Genomic DNA, 24,649 nt, shown 5'->3' with positions numbered 1-24,649 from the left:
AAAAGTGGAATGCGAACCACGAATGGACCCCAAACCTATGTGACCTTGTAGAGGGTCGCTGGGACTATTAGAAAATAGTGAGAGTTAGAAAAATAACCCTCCCCAAGACCCTGAAAAGTGAGTGCAAAGTGCACTAAAGTTCCCCTAAGGACAATGAAGTCGTGTTAGAGGAATAATGCAGGAAAGACACAAACCAGCAATGCAACAACTGTGGATTTCCAATCTAGGGTACCTGTGGAACAAGGGGACCAAGTCCAAAAGTCACAAGCAAGTCGGAGATGGGCAGATGCCCAGGAAATGCCAGCTGCGGGTGCAAATAAGCTTCTACTGGACAGAAGAAGCTGAGGTTTCTGCAGGAACAAAAAGGGCTAGAGACTTCCCCTTTGGTGGACGGATCCCACTCGCCTTGGAGAGTCGTGCAGAAGTATTTTACTGCCAAAAGGACGCTAACAAGCCTTGCTAGTCGCAAATCGTGCGTTTGGCGTTTTTGGACGCTGCTGGGGCCCAGGAGGGACCAGGAGGTCCCAAATTGGATCTGAAGAGAGAGGGGACGTCGAGCAAGACAAAGAGCCCTCACTAAAGCAGGTAGCTCCCGGAGAAATGCCTGAAACAGGCACTACAAGGATGCGTGAAACGGTGCTCGCCGAAGTTGCACAAAGGAGTCCCACGTCGCCGGAGACCAACTTAGAAAGTCGTGCAATGCAGGTTAGAGTGCCGTGGACCAAGGCTTGGCTGTGCACAAAGGATTTCCGCCAGAAGTGCACAGGGGCCGGAGTAGCTGCAAAGTCGCGGTTCCCAGCAATGCAGCCCAGTGAGGTGAGGCAAGCACTTACCTCCACCAAACTTGGACTGAAGAGTCACTGGACTGTGGGGGTCACTTGGACAGAGTTGCTGGATTCGAGGGACCTCGCTCGAAGTGCTGAGAGGAGACCCAAGGGACCGGTAATGCAGCTTTTTGGTGCCTGCGGTTGCAGGGGGAAGATTCCGTCGACCCATGTAGGAAAGTACCATCTTGCCTGGCATGTTACCCCCATTTTTCACTGTATATATGTTGTTTTAGTTTTATGTGTCACTGGGACCCTGGTAACCCAGGGCCCCAGTACTCATAAGTGTGCCTGAATGTGTTACCTGTGTAGTGACTAACTGTCTCACTGAGGCTCTGCTAATCAGAACCTCAGTGGTTATGCTCTCTCATTTCTTTCCAAATTGTCACTAACAGGCTAGTGACCATTTTTACCAATTTACATTGGCTTACTGGAACACCCTTATAATTCCCTAGTATATGGTACTGAGGTACCCAGGGTATTGGGGTTCCAGGAGATCCCTATGGGCTGCAGCCTTTCTTTTGCCACCCATAGGGAGCTCTGACAATTCTTACACAGGCCTGCCACTGCAGCCTGAGTGAAATAACGTCCACGTTATTTCACAGCCATTTTACACTGCACTTAAGTAACTTATAAGTCACCTATATGTCTAACCTTTACCTGGTAAAGGTTAGGTGCAAAGTTACTTTGTGTGAGGGCACCCTGGCACTAGCCAAGGTGCCCCCACATTGTTCAGAGCCAATTCCCTGAACTTTGTGAGTGCGGGGACACCATTACACGCGTGCACTACATATAGGTCACTACCTATATGTAGCTTCACCATGGTAACTCCGAATATGGCCATGTAACATGTCTATGATCATGGAATTGCCCCCTCTATACCATCCTGGCATAGTTGGCACAATCCCATGATCCCAGTGGTCTGTAGCACAGACCCTGGTACTGCCAAACTGCCCTTCCTGGGGTTTCACTGCAGCTGCTGCTGCTGCCAACCCCTCAGACAGGCAGCTGCCCTCCTGGGGTCCAGCCAGGCCTGGCACAGGATGGCAGAACAAAGAACTTCCTCTGAGAGAGGGTGTGACACCCTCTCCCTTTGGAAAATGGTGTGAAGGCAGGGGAGGAGTAGCCTCCCCCAGCCTCTGGAGATGCTTTGTTCGGCACAGATGTGCCCAATTCTGCATAAGCCAGTCTACACCGGTTCAGGGACCCCTTAGCCCCTGCTCTGGCATGAAACTGGACAAAGGAAAGGGGAGTGACCACTCCCCTGACCTGCACCTCCCCTGGGAGGTGTCCAGAGCTCCTCCAGTGTGCTCCAGACCTCTGCCATCTTGGAAACAGAGGTGCTGCTGGCACACTGGACTGCTCTGAGTGGCCAGTGCCACCAGGTGACGTCAGAGACTCCTGCTGATAGGCTCCTTCAGGTGTTAGTAGCCTTTCCTCTCTCCTAGGTAGCCAAACCCTCTTTTCTGGCTATTTAGGGTCTCTGTCTCTGGGGAAACTTTAGATAACGAATGCATGAGCTCAGCCGAGTTCCTCTGCATCTCTCTCTTCACCTTCTGATAAGGAAACGACCGCTGACCGCGCTGGAAGCCTGCAAACCTGCAACATAGTAGCAAAGACGACTACTGCAACTCTGTAACGCTGATCCTGCCGCCTTCTCGACTGTTTTCCTGCTTGTGCATGCTGTGGGGGTAGCCTGCCTCCTCTCTGCACGAGAAGCTCCGAAGAAATCTCCCGTGGGTCGACGGAATCTTCCCCCTGCAACCGCAGGCACCAAAAAGCTGCATTACCGGTCCCTTGGGTCTCCTCTCAGCACGACGAGCGAGGTCCCTCGAATCCAGTGACGCTGTCCAAGTGACCCCCACAGTCCAGTGACTCTTCAGCCCAAGTTTGGTGGAGGTAAGTCCTTGCCTCTCCTCGCTGGGCTGCATTGCTGGGAACCGCGACTTTGCAGCTACTCCGGCCCCTGTGCACTTCCGGCGGAAATCCTTTGTGCACAGCCAAGCCTGGGTCCACGGCACTCTAACCTGCATTGCACGACTTTCTAAGTTGGTCTCCGGCGACGTGGGACTCCTTTGTGCAACTTCGGCGAGCACCGTTTCACGCATCTTTGTAGTGCCGGTTTCTGGCACTTCTCCGGGAGCTACCTGCTTTAGTGAGGGCTCTTTGTCTTGCTCGACGTCCCCTCTCTCTTCAGGTCCAATTTGCGACCTCCTGGTCCCTCCTGGGCCCCAGCAGCGTCCAAAAACGCCAAACGCACAATTTGCGTGTAGCAAGGCTTGTTGGCATCCTTCCGGCGGGAAAACACTTCTGCACAACTCTACAAGGTAAGAGGGATTGTTCCACCAAAGGAGAAGTCTCTAGCCCTTTTCGTTCCTGCAGAAACCTCAGCTTCTTCTGTCCAGTCGAAGCTTCTTTGCACCCGCAGCTGGCATTTCCTGGGCATCTGCCCATCTCCGACTTGCTTGTGACTTTTGGACTTGGTCCCCTTGTTCCACAGGTACCCTAGATTGGAAATCCACAGTTGTTGCATTGCTGGTTTGTGTCTTTCCTGCATTATTCCTCTAACACGACTATTTTGTCCTTAGGGGAACTTTAGTACACTTTGCACTCACTTTTCAGGGTCTTGGGGAGGGTTATTTTTCTAACTCTCACTATTTTCTAATAGTCCCAGCGACCCTCTACAAGGTCACATAGGTTTGGGGTCCATTCGTGGTTCGCATTCCACTTTTGGAGTGTATGGTTTGTGTTGCCCCTATCCCTATGTTTCCCCATTGCATCCTATTGTAACTATACATTGTTTGCACTGTTTTCTAAGACTATACTGCATATTTTTGCTATTGTGTATATATATCTTGTGTATATTTTCTATCCTCTCACTGAGGGTACACTCTAAGATACTTTGGCATATTGTCATAAAAATAAAGTACCTTTATTTTTAGTATAACTGTGTATTGTGTTTTCTTATGATATTGTGCATATGACACTAAGTGGTACTGTAGTAGCTTCACACGTCTCCTAGTTCAGCCTAAGCTGCTCTGCTAAGCTACCATTATCTATCAGCCTAAGCTGCTAGACACCCTATACACTAATAAGGGATAACTGGGCCTGGTGCAAGGTGCAAGTACCCCTTGGTACTCACTACAAGCCAGTCCAGCCTCATACAACCCACAGGAGATTTCTTTGGAGCTTCTGGTGCAGAGAGGAGGCAGGCTACCCCCACAGCATGCACAAGCAGGAAAACAGTCGAGAAGGCGGCAGGATCAGCGTTACAGAGTTGCAGTAGTCGTCTTTGCTACTATGTTGCAGGTTTGCAGGCTTCCAGCGCGGTCAGCAGTCGTTTCCTTATCAGAAGGTGAAGAGAGAGATGCAGAGGAACTCGGCTGAGCTCATGCATTCGTTATCTAAAGTTTCCCCAGAGACAGAGACCCTAAATAGCCAGAAAAGAGGGTTTGGCTACCTAGGAGAGAGGATAGGCTACTAACACCTGAAGGAGCCTATCAGCAGGAGTCTCTGACGTCACCTGGTGGCACTGGCCACTCAGAGCAGTCCAGTGTGCCAGCAGCACCTCTGTTTCCAAGATGGCAGAGGTCTGGAGCACACTGGAGGAGCTCTGGACACCTCCTAGGGGAGGTGCAGGTCAGGGGAGTGGTCACTCCCCTTTCCTTTGTCCAGTTTCGCACCAGAGCAGGGGCTAAGGGGTCCCTGAACCGGTGTAGACTGGCTTATGCAGAATTGGGCACATCTGTGCCCAACAAAGCATTTCCAGAGGCTAGGGGAGGCTTCTCCTCCCCTGCCTTCACACCATTTTCCAAAGGGAGAGGGTGTCACACCCTCTCTCAGAGGAAGTTCTTTGTTCTGCCATCCTGGGCCAGGCCTGGCTGGACCCCAGGAGGGCAGCTGCCTGTCTGAGGGGTTGGCAGCAGCAGCAGCTGCAGTGAAACCCCAGGAAGGGCAGTTTGGCAGTACCAGGGTCTGTGCTACAGACCAATGGGATCATGGGATTGTGCCAACTATGCCAGGATGGCATAGAGGGGGCAATTCCATGATCATAGACATGTTACATGGCCATATTCGGAGTTACCATTGTGAAGCTACATATAGGTAGTGCCCTATTTGTAGTGCACGCGTGTAATGGTGTCCCCGCACTCACAAAGTTCAGGGAATTGGCTCTGAAGAATGTGGGGGCACCTTGGCTAGTGCCAGGGTGCCCTCACACTAAGTAACTTTGCACCTAACCTTTACCAGGTAAAGGTTAGACATATAGGTGACTTATAAGTTACTTAAGTGCAGTGTAAAATGGCTGTGAAATAACGTGGACGTTATTTCACTCAGGCTGCAGTGGCAGGCCTGTGTAAGAATTGTCAGAGCTCCCTATGGGTGGCAAAAGAAATGCTGCAGCCCATAGGGATCTCCTGGAACCCCAATACCCTGGGTACCTCAGTACCATATACTAGGGAATTATAAGGGTGTTCCAGTAAGCCAATGTAAATTGGTAAAAATGGTCACTAGCCTGTCAGTGACAATTTGGAAAGAAATGAGAGAGCATAACCACTGAGGTTCTGGTTAGCAGAGCCTCAGTGAGACAGTTAGTCACTACACAGGTAACACATTCAGGCACACTTATGAGCACTGGGGCCCTGGGTTACCAGGGTCCAAGTGACACATACAACTAAAACAACAATATATACAGGGAAAAAATGGGGGTAACATGCCAGGCAAGATGGTACTTTCCTACATCTAGAAGCCAGGCTCTCTAGAGGTAGCTGTGGATGAGTAGTCAAGGCTTATCTAGGAGACATGCAAAGCTCATGGAATATCACTGTAGTCATACACAGCTGTTACACACACGAAAGAAGACACTCAAGCCCTCATTAGAACCCTGGGGGTCGGTGATAAAGTGGCGTAATACCGCCAACAGGCCGGCGGTAACTACCGTCAAATTATGACCATGGCGTAAAGAGCTCAGATAGACAGCCACTTTACCACACTGACCGCCAGGGCGGAAACAACAGGCACCACGGCGGTAGCCGCCTGCAGCCAGGTGGAAGTCAATGTTCCACGCACCAAATTAAGACCCTGCAATTTGCCACCTTTTCCGGGGCGGTACCACCAACATTAAAAGTCTGGCCGAAACACAGCACAGAAGGGAAACCTTTGGAGATACAGGGATCAACCACGCCACCATGGAGCCCGAGCTGCAGATCTTCCCAATGATCTTCTACGCCCTGCTCCAATACGAACACCAATGACGGCGAAGACGACCATGGTGAGAACAGCTGCCTGGCACACCGGGGGGGAGAGGAAAAAAAAAATGTGACACACACACACACACAACACCAACACCATACACACAATCAGATGCACAAGAAAACATATTTACCCTGTACCATCAGGAATAATGCAAGGACAACATGAATAGATGAAAGTGAGTGTAATAGTATAAATACATCAAAAATATGTACATCAAATCTAAAATTATATACATATGTACAAATCAAGGGGGACAGAACAGTCCTCAACATGTGTGGGCCACAGGGCCACATCACATAGTCCAAGGCCCCACCTGTATCTTGCAACAACACGGAGAGAACACTGCAGTGGCATCAGTTCGAAAATAGGCAGGCACCTCAGGGGGACGGGGAACGGGGGCACCTTAGCCAGCAGATGGAACAACACCACTGGTCCTGGAGGGGGCAACATGCCCATTGCTCTTTGTCCTGGGGAGTGCAAGGCCACAGTCTCTCAAGTGGGTGACTTCCCACATTCTCTGGAGGGGCAACATGCCCTGTGATCTTCATCCTGGGGAGGATGGGGTGAGTGGGTGGCTTTCCCACTGGTTCTGGAGGGGGCATCGTGCCCTGTGATCTTCATCCTGGGGAGGATGGGATGAGTGGGTGCCATCCCCACTGGTACTGGTGGGGGCATTGTACCTTGTGAATTTCGTCCTGGGGAGGATGGGGTGAGTGGGTGCCATCCCCACTGGTTCTGGAGGGGGCATTGTGCCCTGTGATCTTCATCCTGGTGAGACTGGGGTGAGTGGGTTGCTTCCCCACTGGTTCTGAAGGGGGCATTGTGTCCTGTGATCTTCATCCTGGGGAGGATGAGGTGAGTGGGTGCCATCCTCACTGGTTCTGGAGGGGGCATTGTGCCCTGTGATCTTCATCCTGGGGAGAATGGGGTGAGTGGGTGACATCCCCACTGGTTCTGGAGGGGGCGTAATGTCCTGTGATCTTCATTCTTGGAAGGATGGGGTGATTGGATGCCATACTCACTGGTTCTGGAGGGGGCATTGTGCCCTGTGCTTCTGATCCTGGTGAGTGCAAGGTCACAGTCTCTCACCTGGGTGTCATACCCACAGGATTTGTAGGGGGCAGGCCGCACAACAGCAGATGGATGCAGGTCTAATGAATGTCTGCGGGGTGATGGCTGCTCAATGGTGGCAGTGGTGCTGGTGGTGGTGGTTGTGGGGGGTGTAGGAGGCTGGACTGGCTTGTAGTGAGTACCAAGGGGTACTTGCACCTTGCACCAGGCCCAGTTATCCCTTATTAGTGTATAGGGTGTCTAGCAGCTTAGGCTGATAGATAATGGTAGCTTAGCAGAGCAGCTTAGGCTGAACTAGGAGACGTGTGAAGCTACTACAGTACCACTTAGTGTCATATGCACAATATCATAAGAAAACACAATACACAGTTATACTAAAAATAAAGGTACTTTATTTTTATGACAATATGCCAAAGTATCTTAGAGTGTACCCTCAGTGAGAGGATAGGAAATATACACAAGATATATATACACAATAGCAAAAATATGCAGTATAGTCTTAGAAAACAGTGCAAACAATGTATAGCTACAATAGGATGCAATGGGGAAACATAGGGATAGGGGCAACACAAACCATATACTCCAAAAGTGGAATGCGAACCACGAATGGACCCCAAACCTATGTGACCTTGTAGAGGGTCGCTGGGACTATTAGAAAATAGTGAGAGTTAGAAAAATAACCCTCCCCAAGACCCTGAAAAGTGAGTGCAAAGTGCACTAAAGTTCCCCTAAGGACAAAGAAGTCGTGTTAGAGGAATAATGCAGGAAAGACACAAACCAGCAATGCAACAACTGTGGATTTCCAATCTAGGGTACCTGTGGAACAAGGGGACCAAGTCCAAAAGTCACAAGCAAGTCGGAGATGGGCAGATGCCCAGGAAATGCCAGCTGCGGGTGCAAAGAAGCTTCTACTGGACAGAAGAAGCTGAGGTTTCTGCAGGAACAAAAAGGGCTAGAGACTTCCCCTTTGGTGGACGGATCCCACTCGCCTTGGAGAGTCGTGCAGAAGTGTTTTTCTGCCAAAAGGACGCTAACAAGCCTTGCTAGTCGCAAATCGTGCGTTTGGCGTTTTTGGACGCTGCTGGGGCCCAGGAGGGACCAGGAGGTCCTAAATTGGACCGGAAGAGAGAGGGAACGTCGAGCAAGACAAAGAGCCCTCACTGAAGCAGGTAGCACCCGGAAAAATGCCTGAAACAGGCACTACAAGGATGCGTGAAATGGTGCTCGCCGAAGTTGCACAAAGGAGTCCCACGTCGCCGGAGACCAACTTAGAAAGTCGTGCAATGCAGGTTAGAGTGCCGTGGACGAAGGCTTGGCTGTGCACAAAGGATTTCCGCCGGAAGTGCACAGGGGCCGGAGTAGCTGCAAAGTCGCGGTTCCCAGCAATGCAGCCCAGTGAGGTGAGGCAAGCACTTACCTCCACCAAACTTGGACTGAAGAGTCACTGGACTGTGGGGGTCACTTGGACAGAGTTGCTGGATTCGAGGGACCTCGCTCGAAGTGCTGAGAGGAGACCCAAGGGACCGGTAATGCAGCTTTTTGGTGCCTGCGGTTGCAGGGGGAAGATTCCGTCGACCCATGTAGGAAAGTACCATCTTGCCTGGCATGTTACCCCCATTTTTCACTGTATATATGTTGTTTTAGTTGTATGTGTCACTGGGACCCTGGTAACCCAGGGCCCCAGTGCTCATAAGTGTGCCTGAATGTGTTACCTGTGTAGTGACTAACTGTCTCACTGAGGCTCTGCTAATCAGAACCTCAGTGGTTATGCTCTCTCATTTCTTTCCAAATTGTCACTAACAGGCTAGTGACCATTTTTACCAATTTACATTGGCTTACTGGAACACCCTTATAATTCCTAGTATATGGTACTGAGGTACCCAGGGTATTGGGGTTCCAGGAGATCCCTATGGGCTGCAGCATTTCTTTTGCCACCCATAGGGAGCTCTGACAATTCTTACACAGGCCTGCCACTGCAGCCTGAGTGAAATAACATCCACGTTATTTCACAGCCATTTTACACTGCACTTAAGTAACTTATAAGTCACCTATATGTCTAACCTTTACCTGGTAAAGGTTAGGTGCAAAGTTACTTTGTGTGAGGGCACCCTGGCACTAGCCAAGGTGCCCCCACATTGTTCAGAGCCAATTCCCTGAACTTTGTGAGTGCGGGACACCATTACACGCGTGCACTACATATAGGTCACTACCTATATGTAGCTTCACCATGGTAACTCCGAATATGGCCATGTAACATGTCTATGATCATGGAATTGCCCCCTCTATACCATCCTGGCATAGTTGGCACAATCCCATGATCCCAGTGGTCTGTAGCACAGACCCTGGTACTGCCAAACTGCCCTTCCTGGGGTTTCACTGCAGCTGCTGCTGCTGCCAACCCCTCAGACAGGCAGCTGCCCTCCTGGGGTCCAGCCAGGCCTTGCACAGGATGGCAGAACAAAGAACTTCCTCTGAGAGAGGGTGTGACACCCTCTCCCTTTGGAAAATGGTGTGAAGGCAGGGGAGGAGTAGCCTCCCCCAGCCTCTGGAGATGCTTTGTTGGGCACAGATGTGCCCAATTCTGCATAAGCCAGTCTACACCGGTTCAGGGACCCCTTAGCCCCTGCTCTGGCGTGAAACTGGACAAAGGAAAGGGGAGTGACCACTCCCCTGACCTGCACCTCCCCTGGGAGGTGTCCAGAGCTCCTCCAGTGTGCTCCAGACCTCTGCCATCTTGGAAACAGAGGTGCTGCTGGCACACTGGACTGCTCTGAGTGGCCAGTGCCACCAGGTGACGTCAGAGACTCCTGCTGATAGGCTCCTTCAGGTGTTAGTAGCCTTTCCTCTCTCCTAGGTAGCCAAACCCTCTTTTCTGGCTATTTAGGGTCTCTGTCTCTGGGGAAACTTTAGATAACGAATGCATGAGCTCAGCCGAGTTCCTCTGCATCTCTCTCTTCACCTTCTGATAAGGAAACAACCGCTGACCGCGCTGGAAGCCTGCAAACCTGCAACATAGTAGCAAAGACGACTACTGCAACTCTGTAACGCTGATCCTGCCGCCTTCTCGACTGTTTTCCTGCTTGTGCATGCTGTGGGGGTAGCCTGCCTCCTCTCTGCACCAGAAGCTCCGAAGAAATCTCACGTGGGTCGACGGAATCTTCCCCCTGCAACCGCAGGCACCAAAAAGCTGCATTACCGGTCCCTTGGGTCTCCTCTCAGCACGACGAGCGAGGTCCCTCGAATCCAGTGATGCTGTCCAAGTGACCCCCACAGTCCAGTGACTCTTCAGCCCAAGTTTGGTGGAGGTAAGTCCTTGCCTCACCTCGCTGGGCTGCATTGCTGGGAACCGCGACTTTGCAGCTACTCCGGCCCCTGTGCACTTCCGGCGGAAATCCTTTATGCACAGCCTAGCCTGGGTCCACGGCACTCTAACCTGCATTGCACAACTTTCTAAGTTGGTCTCCGGCGACGTGGGACTCCTTTGTGCAACTTCGGCGAGCACCGTTTCACGCATCCTTTTAGTGCCTGTTTTTGGCACTTCTCCGGGTGCTACCTGCTTCAGTGAGGGCTCTTTGTCTTGCTCGACGTCCCCTCTCTCTTCAGTTCTACTTTGCGACCTCCTGGTCCCTCCTGGGCTCCAGCAGCGTCCAAAAACGCCAAACGCACGATTTGCGTGTAGCAAGGCTTGTTGGCATCCTTCCGGCAGGAAAACACTTCTGCACGACTCTCGAAGGCGAGAGGAATCGGTCCACCAAAAAAGAAGACTCTAGCCCTTTTCGTTCCTGCAGAAACCTCAGCTTCTTCTGTCCAGTTGAAGCTTCTTTGCACCCGCAGCTGGCATTTCCTGGGCATCTGCCCATCTCCGACTTGCTTGTGACTTTTGGACTTGGTCCCCTTGTTCCACAGGTACCCTAGATTGGAAATCCACAGTTGTTGCATTGCTGGTTTGTGTCTTTCCTGCATTATTCCTCTAACACAACTATTTTGTCCTTAGGGGAACTTTAGTGCACTTTGCACTCACTTTTCAGGGTCTTGGGGAGGGTTATTTTTCTAACTCTCACTATTTTCTAATAGTCCCAGCGACCCTCTACAAGGTCACATAGGTTTGGGGTCCATTCGTGGTTCGCATTCCACTTTTGGAGTATATGGTTTGTGTTGCCCCTATCCCTATGTTTCCCCATTGCATCCTATTGTAACTATACATTGTTTGCACTGTTTTCTAAGACTATACTGCATATTTTTGCTATTGTGTATATATATCTTGTGTATATTTCCTATCCTCTCACTGAGGGTACACTCTAAGATACTTTGGCATATTGTCATAAAAATAAAGTACCTTTATTTTTAGTATAACTGTGTATTGTGTTTTCTTATGATATTGTGCATATGACACTAAGTGGTACTGTAGTAGCTTCACACGTCTCCTAGTTCAGCCTAAGCTGCTCTGCTAAGCTACCATTATCTATCAGCCTAAGCTGCTAGACACCCTATACACTAATAAGGGATAACTGGGCCTGGGCAAGGTGCAAGTACCCCTTGGTACTCACTACAAGCCAGTCCAGCCTCCTACAACCCACGGGAGATTTCTTTGGAGCTTCTGGTGCAGAGAGGAGGCAGGCTACCCCCACAGCATGCACAAGCAGGAAAACAGTCGAGAAGGCGGCAGGATCAGCGTTACAGAGTTGCAGTAGTCGTCTTTGCTACTATGTTGCAGGTTTGCAGGCTTCCAGCACGGTCAGCAGTCGATTCCTTATCAGAAGGTGAAGAGAGAGATGCAGAGGAACTCGGATGAGCTCTTGCATTCGTTATCTGCAGTTTCCCCAGAGACAGAGACCCTAAATAGCCAGAAAAGAGGGTTTGGCTACCTAGGAGAGAGGATAGGCTACTAACACCTGAAGGAGCCTATCAGCAGGAGTCTCTGACGTCACCTGGTGGCACTGGCCACTCAGAGCAGTCCAGTGTGCCAGCAGCACCTCTGTTTCCAAGATGGCAGAGGTCTGGAGCACACTGGAGGAGCTCTGGACACCTCCCAGGGGAGGTGCAGGTCAGGGGAGTGGTCACTCCCCTTTCCTTTGTCCAGTTTCGCGCCAGAGCAGGGGCTAAGGGGTCCCTGAACCGGTGTAGACTGGCTTATGCAGAATTGGGCACATCTGTGCCCAACAAAGCATTTCCAGAGGCTGGGGGAGGCTACTCCTCCCCTGCCTTCACACCATTTTCCAAAGGGAGAGGGTGTCACACCCTCTCTCAGAGGAAGTTCTTTGTTCTGCCATCCTGGGCCAGGCCTGGCTGGACCCCAGGAGGGCAGATGCCTGTCTGAGGGGTTGGCAGCAGCAGCAGCTGCAGTGAAACCCCAGGAAGGGCAGTTTGGCAGTACCAGGGTCTGTGCTACAGACCACTGGGATCATGGAATTGTGCCAACAATGCCAGGATGGCATAGAGGGGGCAATTCCATGATCATAGACATGTTACATGGCCATATTCGGAGTTGCCATTGTGAAGCTACATATAGGTACTGACCTATATGTAGTGCACGCGTGTAATGGTGTCCCCGCACTCACAAAGTTCAGGGAATTGGCTCTGAACAATGTGGGGGCACCTTGGCTAGTGCCAGGGTGCCCTCACACTAAGTAACTTTGCACCTAACCTTTACCAGGTAAAGGTTAGACATATAGGTGACTTATAAGTTACTTAAGTGCAGTGAAAAATGGCTGTGAAATAACGTGGACGTTATTTCACTCAGGCTGCAGTGGCAGGCCTGTGTAAGAATGGTCAGAGCTCCCTATGGGTGGCAAAAGAAATGCTGCAGCCCATAGGGATCTCCTGGAACCCCAATACCCTGGGTACCTCAGTACCATATACTAGGGAATTATAAGGGTGTTCCAGTAAGCCAATGTAAATTGGTAAAAATGGTCACTAGCCTGTTAGTGACAATTTGGAAAGAAATGAGAGAGCATAACCACTGAGGTTCTGATTAGCAGAGCCTCAGTGAGACAGTTAGTCACTACACAGGTAACACATTCAGGCACACTTATGAGCACTGGGGCCCTGGGTTACCAGGGTCCCAGTGACACATACAACTAAAACAACATATATACAGTGAAAAATGGGGTTAACATGCCAGGCAAGATGGTACTTTCCTACACAACCCCCCCCCCCCAAACGAAGGACAATAAGACTAGCCATGACCTGATGATTCTTCATTGTCTAAGTGGAAATATCTGGAGAATCCATCTGCATTGGAGTGGCTACTCCCAGGTCTATGTTCCACTGTATAGTCCATTCCCTGTAGGGATATGGACCACCTCAACAATTTAGGATTTTCACCTTTCATTTGTTTTAGCCAAAGTAGAGGTTTGTGGTCTGTCTGAACAATGAAGTGAGTGCCAAACAGGTATGGCCTCAACTTCTTCAGAGCCCAGACCACAGCAAAGGCCTCCCTCTCAATGGCAGACCAACGCTTTTCTCTAGGGGTCAACCTCCTACTAATAAAAGCAACAGGTTGATCCTGGCCCTTAGAATTAAGTTGTGATAGGACTGCCCCTACTCCTAATTCAGATGCATCAGTCTGGACATAGAATGTTTTAGAGTAACAAGGGCTTTTCAGGACAGGTGCAGAGCACATGGCCTGCTTCAGCTCCTCAAAAGCTTTCTGACAGTTTGCTGTCCATAATACCTTTTTAGGCATTTTCTTGGATGTGAGGTCATTAAGAGGGGCTGCAATGGAGCCATAGTTCTTAATGAACCTCCTGTAATACCCAGTGAGGCCTAGGAAGGCTCTCACCTGAGTCTGAGTGGTAGGGGGAACCCAATCAATAATTGTTTGGATTTTCCCCTGAAGTGGTGCAATCTGTTCCCCACCAACAAGGTGTCCCAGATAAACCACCTTACACTGCCCTATCTGGCACTTTGAAGCCTTGATAGTGAGGCCTGCCTTTTGCAGGGCCTCCAAAACTTTCCATAGGTGGACCAGGTGATCATCCCAGCTGGAGCTAAAGACAGCTATATCGTCCAAATATGCTGCACTGAAAGCTTCCAGCCCTTGCAGGACTGTGTTCACCAACCTCTGAAAAGTGGCAGGTACATTTTTCAAACCAAAAGGCATTACAGTAAACTGGTAATGTCCTCCAATGGTAGAAAATGCAGTCTTAGGTTTAGCATCTTCTGATAATTTGATCTGCCAATACCCTGCAGTCAAATCAAAAGTGCTTAGATACTTGGCAGATGCCAGTGTATCTATGAGCTCATCTGCCCTGGGTATAGGGTGAGCATCAGTTTTGGTTACCAAGTTGAGACCTCTATAGTCTACACAAAACCGCATTTCCTTCTTTCCATCTTTGGAATGGGGTTTTGGTACCAGTACCACAGGAGAAGCCCATGGACTGTCAGAGTGCTCAACTACTCCTAGTTCTAACATTTTCTGGACCTCTTGCTTTATGCAGTCCCTGACATGGTCAGGCTGCCTATAGATCTTACTTTTGACAGGTAAACTGTCTCCAGTATCTATAGTGTGCTCACACCAAGAAGTGGTACCTGGCACAGTAGAGAAGAGTTCAGAGAATTGATCTAGGAGATTTATGCAATTATCTTTCTGCTCAGCAGTAAGACAATCAGCCAAAACTACACCTTCCACAAGAGCATCTTGTTCTGTGGAAGAGAAGAGATCAGGTAGAGGATCACTGTCTTCTTCCTGTCCCTCATCAGTTGCCATGAGCAGGGTGAGATCAGCCCTGTCATAGTAGGGTTTCAGGCGGTTGACATGGAGCACCCTAAGGGGACTCCTGGCAGTGCCTAAGTCAACTAAATAGGTGTCTTCTCCCTTATTTTCAACAATTGTGTGGGGACCACTCCATTTATCTTGGAGTGCTCTTGGGGCCACAGGCTCCAAGACCCACACTTTCTGCCCTGGTTGGTACTGAACCATAACAGCCTTCTGATCATGCCATTGCTTCTGGAGCTCTTGGCTGGCCTGAAGGTTTTTACTGGCCTTTTTCATGTACTCAGCCATCCTTGATCTGAGGCCAAGTACATAGTCCACAATATCCTGCTTAGGAGCTTTTAAAGGTTGTTCCCAACCCTCCTTTACAAGTGTGAGTGGACCCCTAACAGGGTGTCCAAAAAGAAGTTCAAAGGGGCTGAAGCCCACTCCTTTTTGGGGTACCTCCCTGTAGGCAAAAAGGAGGCATGGTAGAAGGATATCCCATCTCCTGCGGAGTTTTTCAGGGAGACCCATAATCATGCCTTTGAGAGTTTTATTAAATCTCTCCACCAGTCCATTTGTTTGTGGATGATAGGGTGTTGTGAACTTGTACGTTACACCACACTCCTTCCACATGGCCTTTAAGTATGCAGACATGAAATTGCTTCCCCTGTCTGATACTACTTCCTTTGGGAAGCCCGCCCTGGAAAATATTCCCTGGAGGGCCTTTGCCACTGCAGGAGCTGTAGTGGTCCTTAAAGGAATAGCTTCAGGATATCTTGTGGCATGGTCCACTACCACCAAGATAAACCTATTGCCTGAAGCAGTAGGAGGGTCAAGGGGGCCAATTATGTCAACCCCTACCCTTTCAAAGGGAACCCCAACCACAGGCAGTGGGATAAGGGGTGCCTTTGGGGTGCCACCTGTCTTGCCACTGGCTTGACAGGTTTCACAGGACTTACAAAATTCCTTTGTGTCCTCAGACATCCTAGGCCAATGAAACAATGGAACCAATCTGTCCCAAGTTTTCATTTGACCCAGGTGCCCAGCTAGGGGAATGTCATGTGCCAGTGTTAGGAGGAACTTTCTGTACTCCTGAGGAATCACTAATCTCCTGGCAGCTCCAGGTTTAGGATCCCTATGCTCAGTGTACAAGAGGTTGTCCTCCCAGTAAACTCTGTGAGAGTCACTGACATCCCCATTAGCCTGTTTGACAGCTTGCTGTCTGAGACCCTCTAATGTGGGACAGGTTTGCTGTGCCACACTCAGCTCCTCTCTGGCAGGCCCCCCTTCACCCAAAAGCTCAGCAGTGTCTGCTTCCAGCTCCTCTGGTGTAGGTTCTGCACAGGGAGGGAATTCTTCTTCCTCAGAAGTTGAATCCACTGTAGAGGGAGGGATAGTAGGAAATGGTTTGCTTCTACTAGCCCTAGCTTTAGGGAGCACTTGGTCCATTGTTCCAGGATCCAAGCTTCCCTGTCCTTTTTGCTTTTTGGCCTGAGCCCTTGTCAAAGCAGAAATATGCCCTGGGATGCCCAGCATTGCTGCATGGGCCTCCAACTCCACATCTGACCAAGCTGATGTCTCCAAATCATTCCCTAATAGACAGTCTACAGGTAAATCTGAAGCTACCACAACTTTCTTTGGACCAGTAACCCCCCCCCAGTTGAGATTTACAACAGCCATGGGGTGGCTAAGTGTGTTGTTGTGAGCATCGGTTACTTGGTACTGGTGACCAAGTAGGTGTTGTTCAGGGTGGACCAGTTTCTCTATGACCATAGTCACACTGGCACCAGTGTCCCTGTAGGCCTGAACCTCAACACCATTTATTAGGGGTAGCTGCTTGTACTTATCCATATTAAGGGGACAAGCAACTAAGGTGGCTAAATCAATAGCCCCTTCAGAGACTAACACAGCCTCTGTGGCCTCCCTAACAAGGCCAACCCCAACTAAATTACCAAAAGTGAGCCCAGCTACTCCCTTGGATTGGCTATTAGTAGGTTTGCTCCCACCACCACTGCTATTAGTAGGGACACTAGGTGTAGCAGTAGGGGTTGTAGTGGTAGGAGCAGTGGTGCCTTTCTTTGGACAACTGGGATCTGTTGTCCAATGGCCTTTTATTTTACATAAATAGCACCATGGTTTCTTTTCCTTGTTCTGATTAAAGGAGGATTTGGACCCACCACCCCCACCAGAGTGTTTTTGTGGGCCTGATGAAGACTCATTTTTAGATTTGTCCCACCCCTTGTCTGAAGACTTACCATCCTTCTTTTTGTTGCCATCTTTGTCACCCCCTGTATGAACTTTTCTGTTCACTCTTGTTCTGACCCATTTGTCTGCCTTCTTTCCCAATTCTTGGGAAGAGGTCAGATCAGAGTCCACCAAGTACTGGTGCAACAAATCAGACACACAATTATTAAGAATATGCTCTCTCAGGATTAAGTTATACAGGCTGTCATAATCAGTAACTTTACTGCCATGTAACCACCCCTCCAAGGCCTTCACTGAATGGTCAATGAAATCAACCCAGTCTTGTGAAGACTCCTTTTTGGTCTCTCTGAACTTTATCCTGTACTGTTCAGTGGTTAAGCCATAACCATCCAGGAGTGCATTCTTAAGAACTTGGAAATTATTAGCATCATTTTCTTTCACAGTAAGGAGCCTATCCCTACCTTTTCCACTAAATGATAGCCATAGGATAGCAGCCCATTGCCTTTGAGGGACATCCTGTACAACACAGGCCCTCTCAAGTGCAGCAAACCACTTGTTAATGTCATCCCCCTCCTTATAAGGGGGAACTATCTTGTGCAGATTCCTGGAATCATGCTCTTTTGCAGGATGACTATGGGGAATACTGCTGCTGCCACCGTGGGTTTCTAAACCCAACTTCTGTCTTTCCTTCTCTAGTTCAAAAGACTGTCTATCCAAATCCAGCTGTTGCTTTTTAAGCTTCAGTCTGGTTTGTTCCACCCTCAACTTATTGAGTTCCCTCTCTAACATTCTGTCATCAGGGTTGGTGGGAGGGACATTCCTAGATACAGAGGTATGATGGGAATGAACAGAAGGAGACCTGTCCCTTACAGAAGCCACCCTAACAGCTTGGTTAACAGAAACATTACTACCAGTATGGTGAGAATAAATGCTTTTGCTATGATGTGAGTGTAGGAGGCTGGACTGGCTTGTAGTGAGTACCAAGGGGTACTGGCACCTTGCACCAGGCCCAGTTATCCCTTATTAGTGTATAGGGTGTCTAGCAGCTTAGGCTGATAGATAATGGTAGCTTAGCAGAGAAGCTCAGGCTGAACTAGGAGACGTGTGAAGCTACTTCAGTACCACTTAGTGTCATATGCACAATATCATAAGAAAACACAATACACAGTTATACTAAAAATAAAGGTACTTTATTTTTATGACAATATGCCAAAGTATCTTAGAGTGTACCCTCAGTGAGAGGATAGGAAATATACACAAGATATATATACACAATAGCAAAAATATGCAGTATAGTCTTAGAAAACAGTGCAAACAATGTATAGTTACAATAGGATGCAATGGGGAAACATAGGGATAGGGGCAACACAAACCATATACTCCAAAAGTGGAATGTGAACCACGAATGGACCCCAAACCTATGTGACCTTGTAGAGGGTCGCTGGGACTATTAGAAAATAGTGAGAGTTAGAAAAATAACCCTCCCCAAGACCCTGAAAAGTGAGTGCAAAGTGCACTAAAGTTCCCCTAAGGACAAAATAGTCGTGTTAGAGGGAGAATGCAAGGAAAACACAAATCAGCAATGCAACAACGATGGATTCCTGTCTGAGGGTACCTGTGGAACAAGGGGACCAAGTCCAAAAGTCACAAGCAGCTCGGAGATGGGCAGATGCCCAAGAAATGCCAGCGGTTGGTGCAAAGAAGCTCTTACTAGGCTGAAGAACTGTGAATACTGCAGGAACGACAAGGGCTAGAGACTTCCCCTTTGGAGGATGGATCCCCCACGCCTTGGAGAGTCGTGCAAAAGTGTTTTCCCGCCGGATGGACGCCAACAAGCCTTGCTACACGCAAATCGTGCGTTTGGCGTTTTTGGACGCTGCTGGGGCCCAGGAGGGACCAGGAGGTCGCAAATTGGACCTGCAGAGAGAGGGGATGTCGAGCAAGACAAAGAGCCCTCACTGAAGCAGGTATCACCCGGAGAAGTGCCAGAAACAGGCACTACGAGGATGCGTGAAACGGTGCTCGCCGAAGTTGCACAAAGGAGTCCCACGTCGCCGGAGACCAACTTAGAAAGTCGTGCAATGCAGGTTAGAGTGCCGTGGACCCAGGCTTGGCTGTGCACGAAGGATTTCCGCCGGAAGTGCACAGGGGCCGGAGTAGCTTGCAAAGTCGCGGTTCCCAGCAATGCAGCCCAGCGAGGTGAGGCAAGGACTTACCTCCACCAAACTTGGGCTTAAGAGTCACTGAACTGTGGGGGTCACTTGGACGGTGTCGCTGGATTCGAGGGACCTCGCTCGTCGTGCTGAGAGGAGACCCAAGGGACCGGTAATGCAGCTTTTTGGTGCCTGCGGTTGCAGGGGGAAGATTCCGTCGACCCACGGGAGATTTCTTCGGAGCTTCTGGTGCAGAGAGGAGGCAGACTACCCCCACAGCATGCACAAGCAGGAAAACAGTCGAGAAGGCGGCAGGATCAGCGTTACAGAGTTGCAGTAGTCGTCTTTGCTACTATGTTGCAGGTTTGCAGGCTTCCAGCGCGGTCAGCGGTCGATTCCTTATCAGAAGGTGAAGAGGGAGATGCAGAGGAACTCGGCTGAGCTCATGCATTCGTTATCTAGAGTTTCCCCAGAGACAGAGACCCTAAATAGCCAGAAAAGAGGGTTTGGCTACCTAGGAGAGAGGATAGGCTACTAACACCTGAAGGAGCCTATCAGCAGGAGTCTCTGACGTCACCTGGTGGCACTGGCCACTCAGAGCAGTCCAGTGTGCCAGCAGCACCTCTGTTTCCAAGATGGCAGAGGTCTGGAGCACACTGGAGGAGCTCTGGACACCTCCCAGGGGAGGTGCAGGTCAGGGGAGTGGTCACTCCCCTTTCCTTTGTCCAGTTTCGCGCCAGAGCAGGGGCTAAGGGGTCCCTGAACCGGTGTAGACTGGCTTATGCAGAATTGGGCACCTCTGTGCCCAACAAAGCATTTCCAGAGGCTGGGGGAGGCTACTCCTCCCCTGCCTTCACACCATTTTCCAAAGGAGAGGGTGTCACACCCTCTCTCAGAGGAAGTTCTTTGTTCTGCCATCCTGGGCCAGGCCTGGCTGGACCCCAGGAGGGCAGATGCCTGTCTGAGGGGTTGGCAGCAGCTGCAGTGAAACCCCAGGAAGGGCAGTTTGGCAGTACCAGGGTCTGTGCTACAGACCACTGGGATCATGGGATTGTGCCAACTATGCCAGGATGGCATAGAGGGGGCAATTCCATGATCATAGACATGTTACATGGCCATATTCGGAGTTACCATTGTGAAGCTACATATAGGTAGTGACCTATATGTAGTGCACGCGTGTAATGGTGTCCCCGCACTCACAAAGTTCAGGGAATTGGCTCTGAACAATGTGGGGGCACCTTGGCTAGTGCCAGGGTGCCCTCACACTAAGTAACTTTGCACCTAACATTTACCAGGTAAAGGTTAGACATATAGGTGACTTATAAGTTACTTAAGTGCAGTGTAAAATGGCTGTGAAATAACGTGGACGTTATTTCACTCAGGCTGCAGTGGCAGGCCTGTGTAAGAATTGTCAGAGCTCCCTATGGGTGGCAAAAGAAATGCTGCAGCCCATAGGGATCTCCTGGAACCCCAATACCCTGGGTACCTCAGTACCATATACTAGGGAATTATAAGGGTGTTCCAGTAAGCCAATGTAAATTGGTAAAAATGGTCACTAGCCTGTTAGTGACAATTTGAAAGTAATGAGAGAGCATAACCACTGAGGTTCTGGTTAGCAGAGCCTCAGTGAGACAGTTAGGCACCACACAGGGAACGTATACATGCACACCTATGAGCACTGGGGCCCTGTGTGACAGGGTCCCAGTGACACATACATATAGGCCACAAACCTATGAGCACTGGGGTCCTGACCAGCAGGACCCCAGTGACACATAACAAACATACTGAAAACCTAGTGTTTTCACTATGAGCACTGAGGCCTGGCTATCAGGATCCCAGTGAGACAGTGAAAACAGTGACAAACACCCTAACATACACTCACAAACAGGCCAAAAGTGGGGGTAACAAGGCTAGAAAGAGGCTACCTTCTCACAGTGAGACAACACTATTTGTATGGTGTGGCTCATCATCATTCCCAACTATGCTAGACTGTCTAGTAATGGGCAGGCTAGGAAGTTTCTTTCCTGAATCTTTTCCTGGGGGAGTCCCTGAATCAGATTGAGAACTATTAGGTACTTTTTCAACAGATGAGGCACCTATGGCCTTATCCTATTCTCTAAGCATGTTAAGTAACAGTTCCAAGGAAGGATTCTTCCCTACACTCAAACCTCTATCTATACAGAGACTCCTTGCTCTTTTCCAGCTAAGGTTGTCATATGCAAGTTTGGACAGATCAACATTTTGGCCTGTGCCAGACATTTTTAGAGAGAGTTAAAGTGATAGTAAAAGAAAAAAAAGTTTGTCAGAGCTTTTAGAAAGAGAGAGAAAAAAACTTTTTAAACTTTTTAGTTCTTTTTAGAAAGTTAGAAGTACTTTTCAGCACTTAGAAAAGAGTGAAAAGAGGAAATGCAAAACTTTTTGGCTATGTGTATATACACTGACCTTGTTTTGTATATTTTTCTCTTATGAAAAGTACAATGACAAGAGTGGTAAGTAGTCTCAAGCACTTATCCCACCACTGCTCAACCAATGTAGGAGGCTGGACTGGCTTGTAGTGAGTACCAAGGGATACTTGCACCTTGCACCAGGCCCAGTTATCCCTTATTAGTGTATAGGGTGTCTAGCAGCTTAGGCTGATAGATAATGGTAGCTTAGCAGAGCAGCTTAGGCTGAACTAGGAGACGTGTGAAGCTACTTCAGTACCACTTAGTGTCATATGCACAATATCATAAGAAAACACAATACACAGTTATACTAAAAATAAAGGTACTTTATTTTTATGACAATATGCCAAAGTATCTTAGAGTGTACCCTCAGTGAGAGGATAGGAAATATACACAAGATATATATACACAATAGCAAAAATATGCAGTATAGTCTTAGAAAACAGTGCAAACAATGTATAGCTACAATAGGATGCAATGGGGAAACATAGGGATAGGGGCAACACAAACCATATACTCCAAAAGTGGAATGCGAACCACGAATGGACCCCAAACCTATGTGACCTTGTAGAGGGTCGCTGGGACTATTAGAAAATAGTGAGAGTTAGAAAAATAACCCTCCCCAAGACCCTGAAAAGTGAGTGCAAAGTGCACTAAAGTTCCCCTAAGGACAAAGAAGTCGTGTTAGAGGAATAATGCAGGAAAGACACAAACCAGCAATGCAACAACTGTGGATTTCCAATCTAGGGTACCTGTGGAACAAGGGGACCAAGTCCAAAAGTCACAAGCAAGTCGGAGATGGGCAGATGCCCAGGAAATGCCAGCTGCGGGTGCAAAGAAGCTTCGACTGGACAGAAGAAGCTGAGGTTTCTGCAGGAACGAAAAGGGCTAGAGACTTCTCCTTTGGTGGAAGGATCCCACTTGCCTTGGAGAGTTGTGCAGAAGTATTTTCCCGCCGAAAGGACGCCAACAAGCCTTGCTAGTCGCAAATCGTGCGTTTGGCGTTTTTGGACGCTGCTAGTGCCCAGGAGGGACCAGGAGGTCGCAAATTAAACCTGAAGAGAGAGGGGACGTCGAGCAAGACAAAGAGTCCTCACTGAAGCAGGTAGCACCCGGAGAAGTGCCAGAAACAGGCACTACGAGGATGCGTGAAACGGTGCTCGCCGAAGTTGCACAAAGGAGTCCCACGTCACCGGAGACCAACTTAGAAAGTCGTGCAATGCAGGTTAGAGTGCCGTGGACCCAGGCTTGGCTGTGCACAAAGGATTTCCACCGGAAGTGCACAGGGGCCGGAGTAGCTGCAAAGTCGCGGTTCCCAGCAATGCAGCCCAGTGAGGTGAGGCAAGGACTTACCTCCACCAAACTTGGACTGAAGAGTCACTGGACTGTGGGGGTCACTTGGACAGAGTTGCTGGATTCGAGGGACCTCGCTCGTTGTGCTGAGAGGAGACCCAAGGGACCGGTAATGCAGCTTTTTGGTGCCTGCGGTTGCAGGGGGAAGATTCCGTCGACCCACGTGAGATTTCTTCGGAGCTTCTGGTGCAGAGAGGAGGCAGGCTACCCCCACAGCATGCACAAGCAGGAAAACAGTCGAGAAGGCGGCAGGATCAGCGTTACAGAGTTGCAGTAGTCGTCTTTGCTACTATGTTGCAGGTTTGCAGGCTTCCAGCGCGGTCAGCAGTCGATTCCTTATCAGAAGGTGAAGAGAGAGATGCAGAGGAACTCGGATGAGCTCTTGCATTCGTTATCTGCAGTTTCCCCAGAGACAGAGACCCTAAATAGCCAGAAAAGAGGGTTTGGCTACCTAGGAGAGAGGATAGGCTACTAACACCTGAAGGAGCCTATCAGCAGGAGTCTCTGACGTCACCTGGTGGCACTGGCCACTCAGAGCAGTCCAGTGTGCCAGCAGCACCTCTGTTTCCAAGATGGCAGAGGTCTGGAGCACACTGGAGGAGCTCTGGACACCTCCCAGGGGAGGTGCAGGTCAGGGGAGTGGTCACTCCCCTTTCCTTTGTCCAGTTTCGCGCCAGAGCAGGGGCTAAGGGGTCCCTGAACCGGTGTAGACTGGCTTATGCAGAATTGGGCACATCTGTGCCCAACAAAGCATTTTCAGAGGCTGGGGGAGGCTACTCCTCCCCTGCCTTCACACCATTTTCCAAAGGGAGAGGGTGTCACACCCTCTCTCAGAGGAAGTTCTTTGTTCTGCCATCCTGGGCCAGGCCTGGCTGGACCCCAGGAGGGCAGATGCCTGTCTGAGGGGTTGGCAGCAGCAGCAGCTGCAGTGAAACCCCAGGAAGGGCAGTTTGGCAGTACCAGGGTCTGTGCTACAGACCACTGGGATCATGGAATTGTGCCAACAATGCCAGGATGGCATAGAGGGGGCAATTCCATGATCATAGACATGTTACATGGCCATATTCGGAGTTGCCATTGTGAAGCTACATATAGGTACTGACCTATATGTAGTGCACGCGTGTAATGGTGTCCCCGCACTCACAAAGTTCAGGGAATTGGCTCTGAACAATGTGGGGGCACCTTGGCTAGTGCCAGGGTGCCCTCACACTAAGTAACTTTGCACCTAACCTTTACCAGGTAAAGGTTAGACATATAGGTGACTTATAAGTTACTTAAGTGCAGTGAAAAATGGCTGTGAAATAACGTGGACGTTATTTCACTCAGGCTGCAGTGGCAGGCCTGTGTAAGAATTGTCAGAGCTCCCTATGGGTGGCAAAAGAAATGCTGCAGCCCATAGGGATCTCCTGGAACCCCAATACCCTGGGTACCTCAGTACCATATACTAGGGAATTATAAGGGTGTTCCAGTAAGCCAATGTAAATTGGTAAAAATGGTCACTAGCCTGTTAGTGACAATTTGGAAAGAAATGAGAGAGCATAACCACTGAGGTTCTGATTAGCAGAGCCTCAGTGAGACAGTTAGTCACTACACAGGTAACACATTCAGGCACACTTATGAGCACTGGGGCCCTGGGTTACCAGGGTC

Source organism: Pleurodeles waltl, chromosome 3_2 (assembly GCF_031143425.1).
Source record: "Pleurodeles waltl isolate 20211129_DDA chromosome 3_2, aPleWal1.hap1.20221129, whole genome shotgun sequence".
Classification (NCBI taxonomy): Eukaryota; Metazoa; Chordata; class Amphibia; order Caudata; family Salamandridae; genus Pleurodeles; species Pleurodeles waltl.
This window is presented reverse-complemented; position numbering follows the sequence as displayed.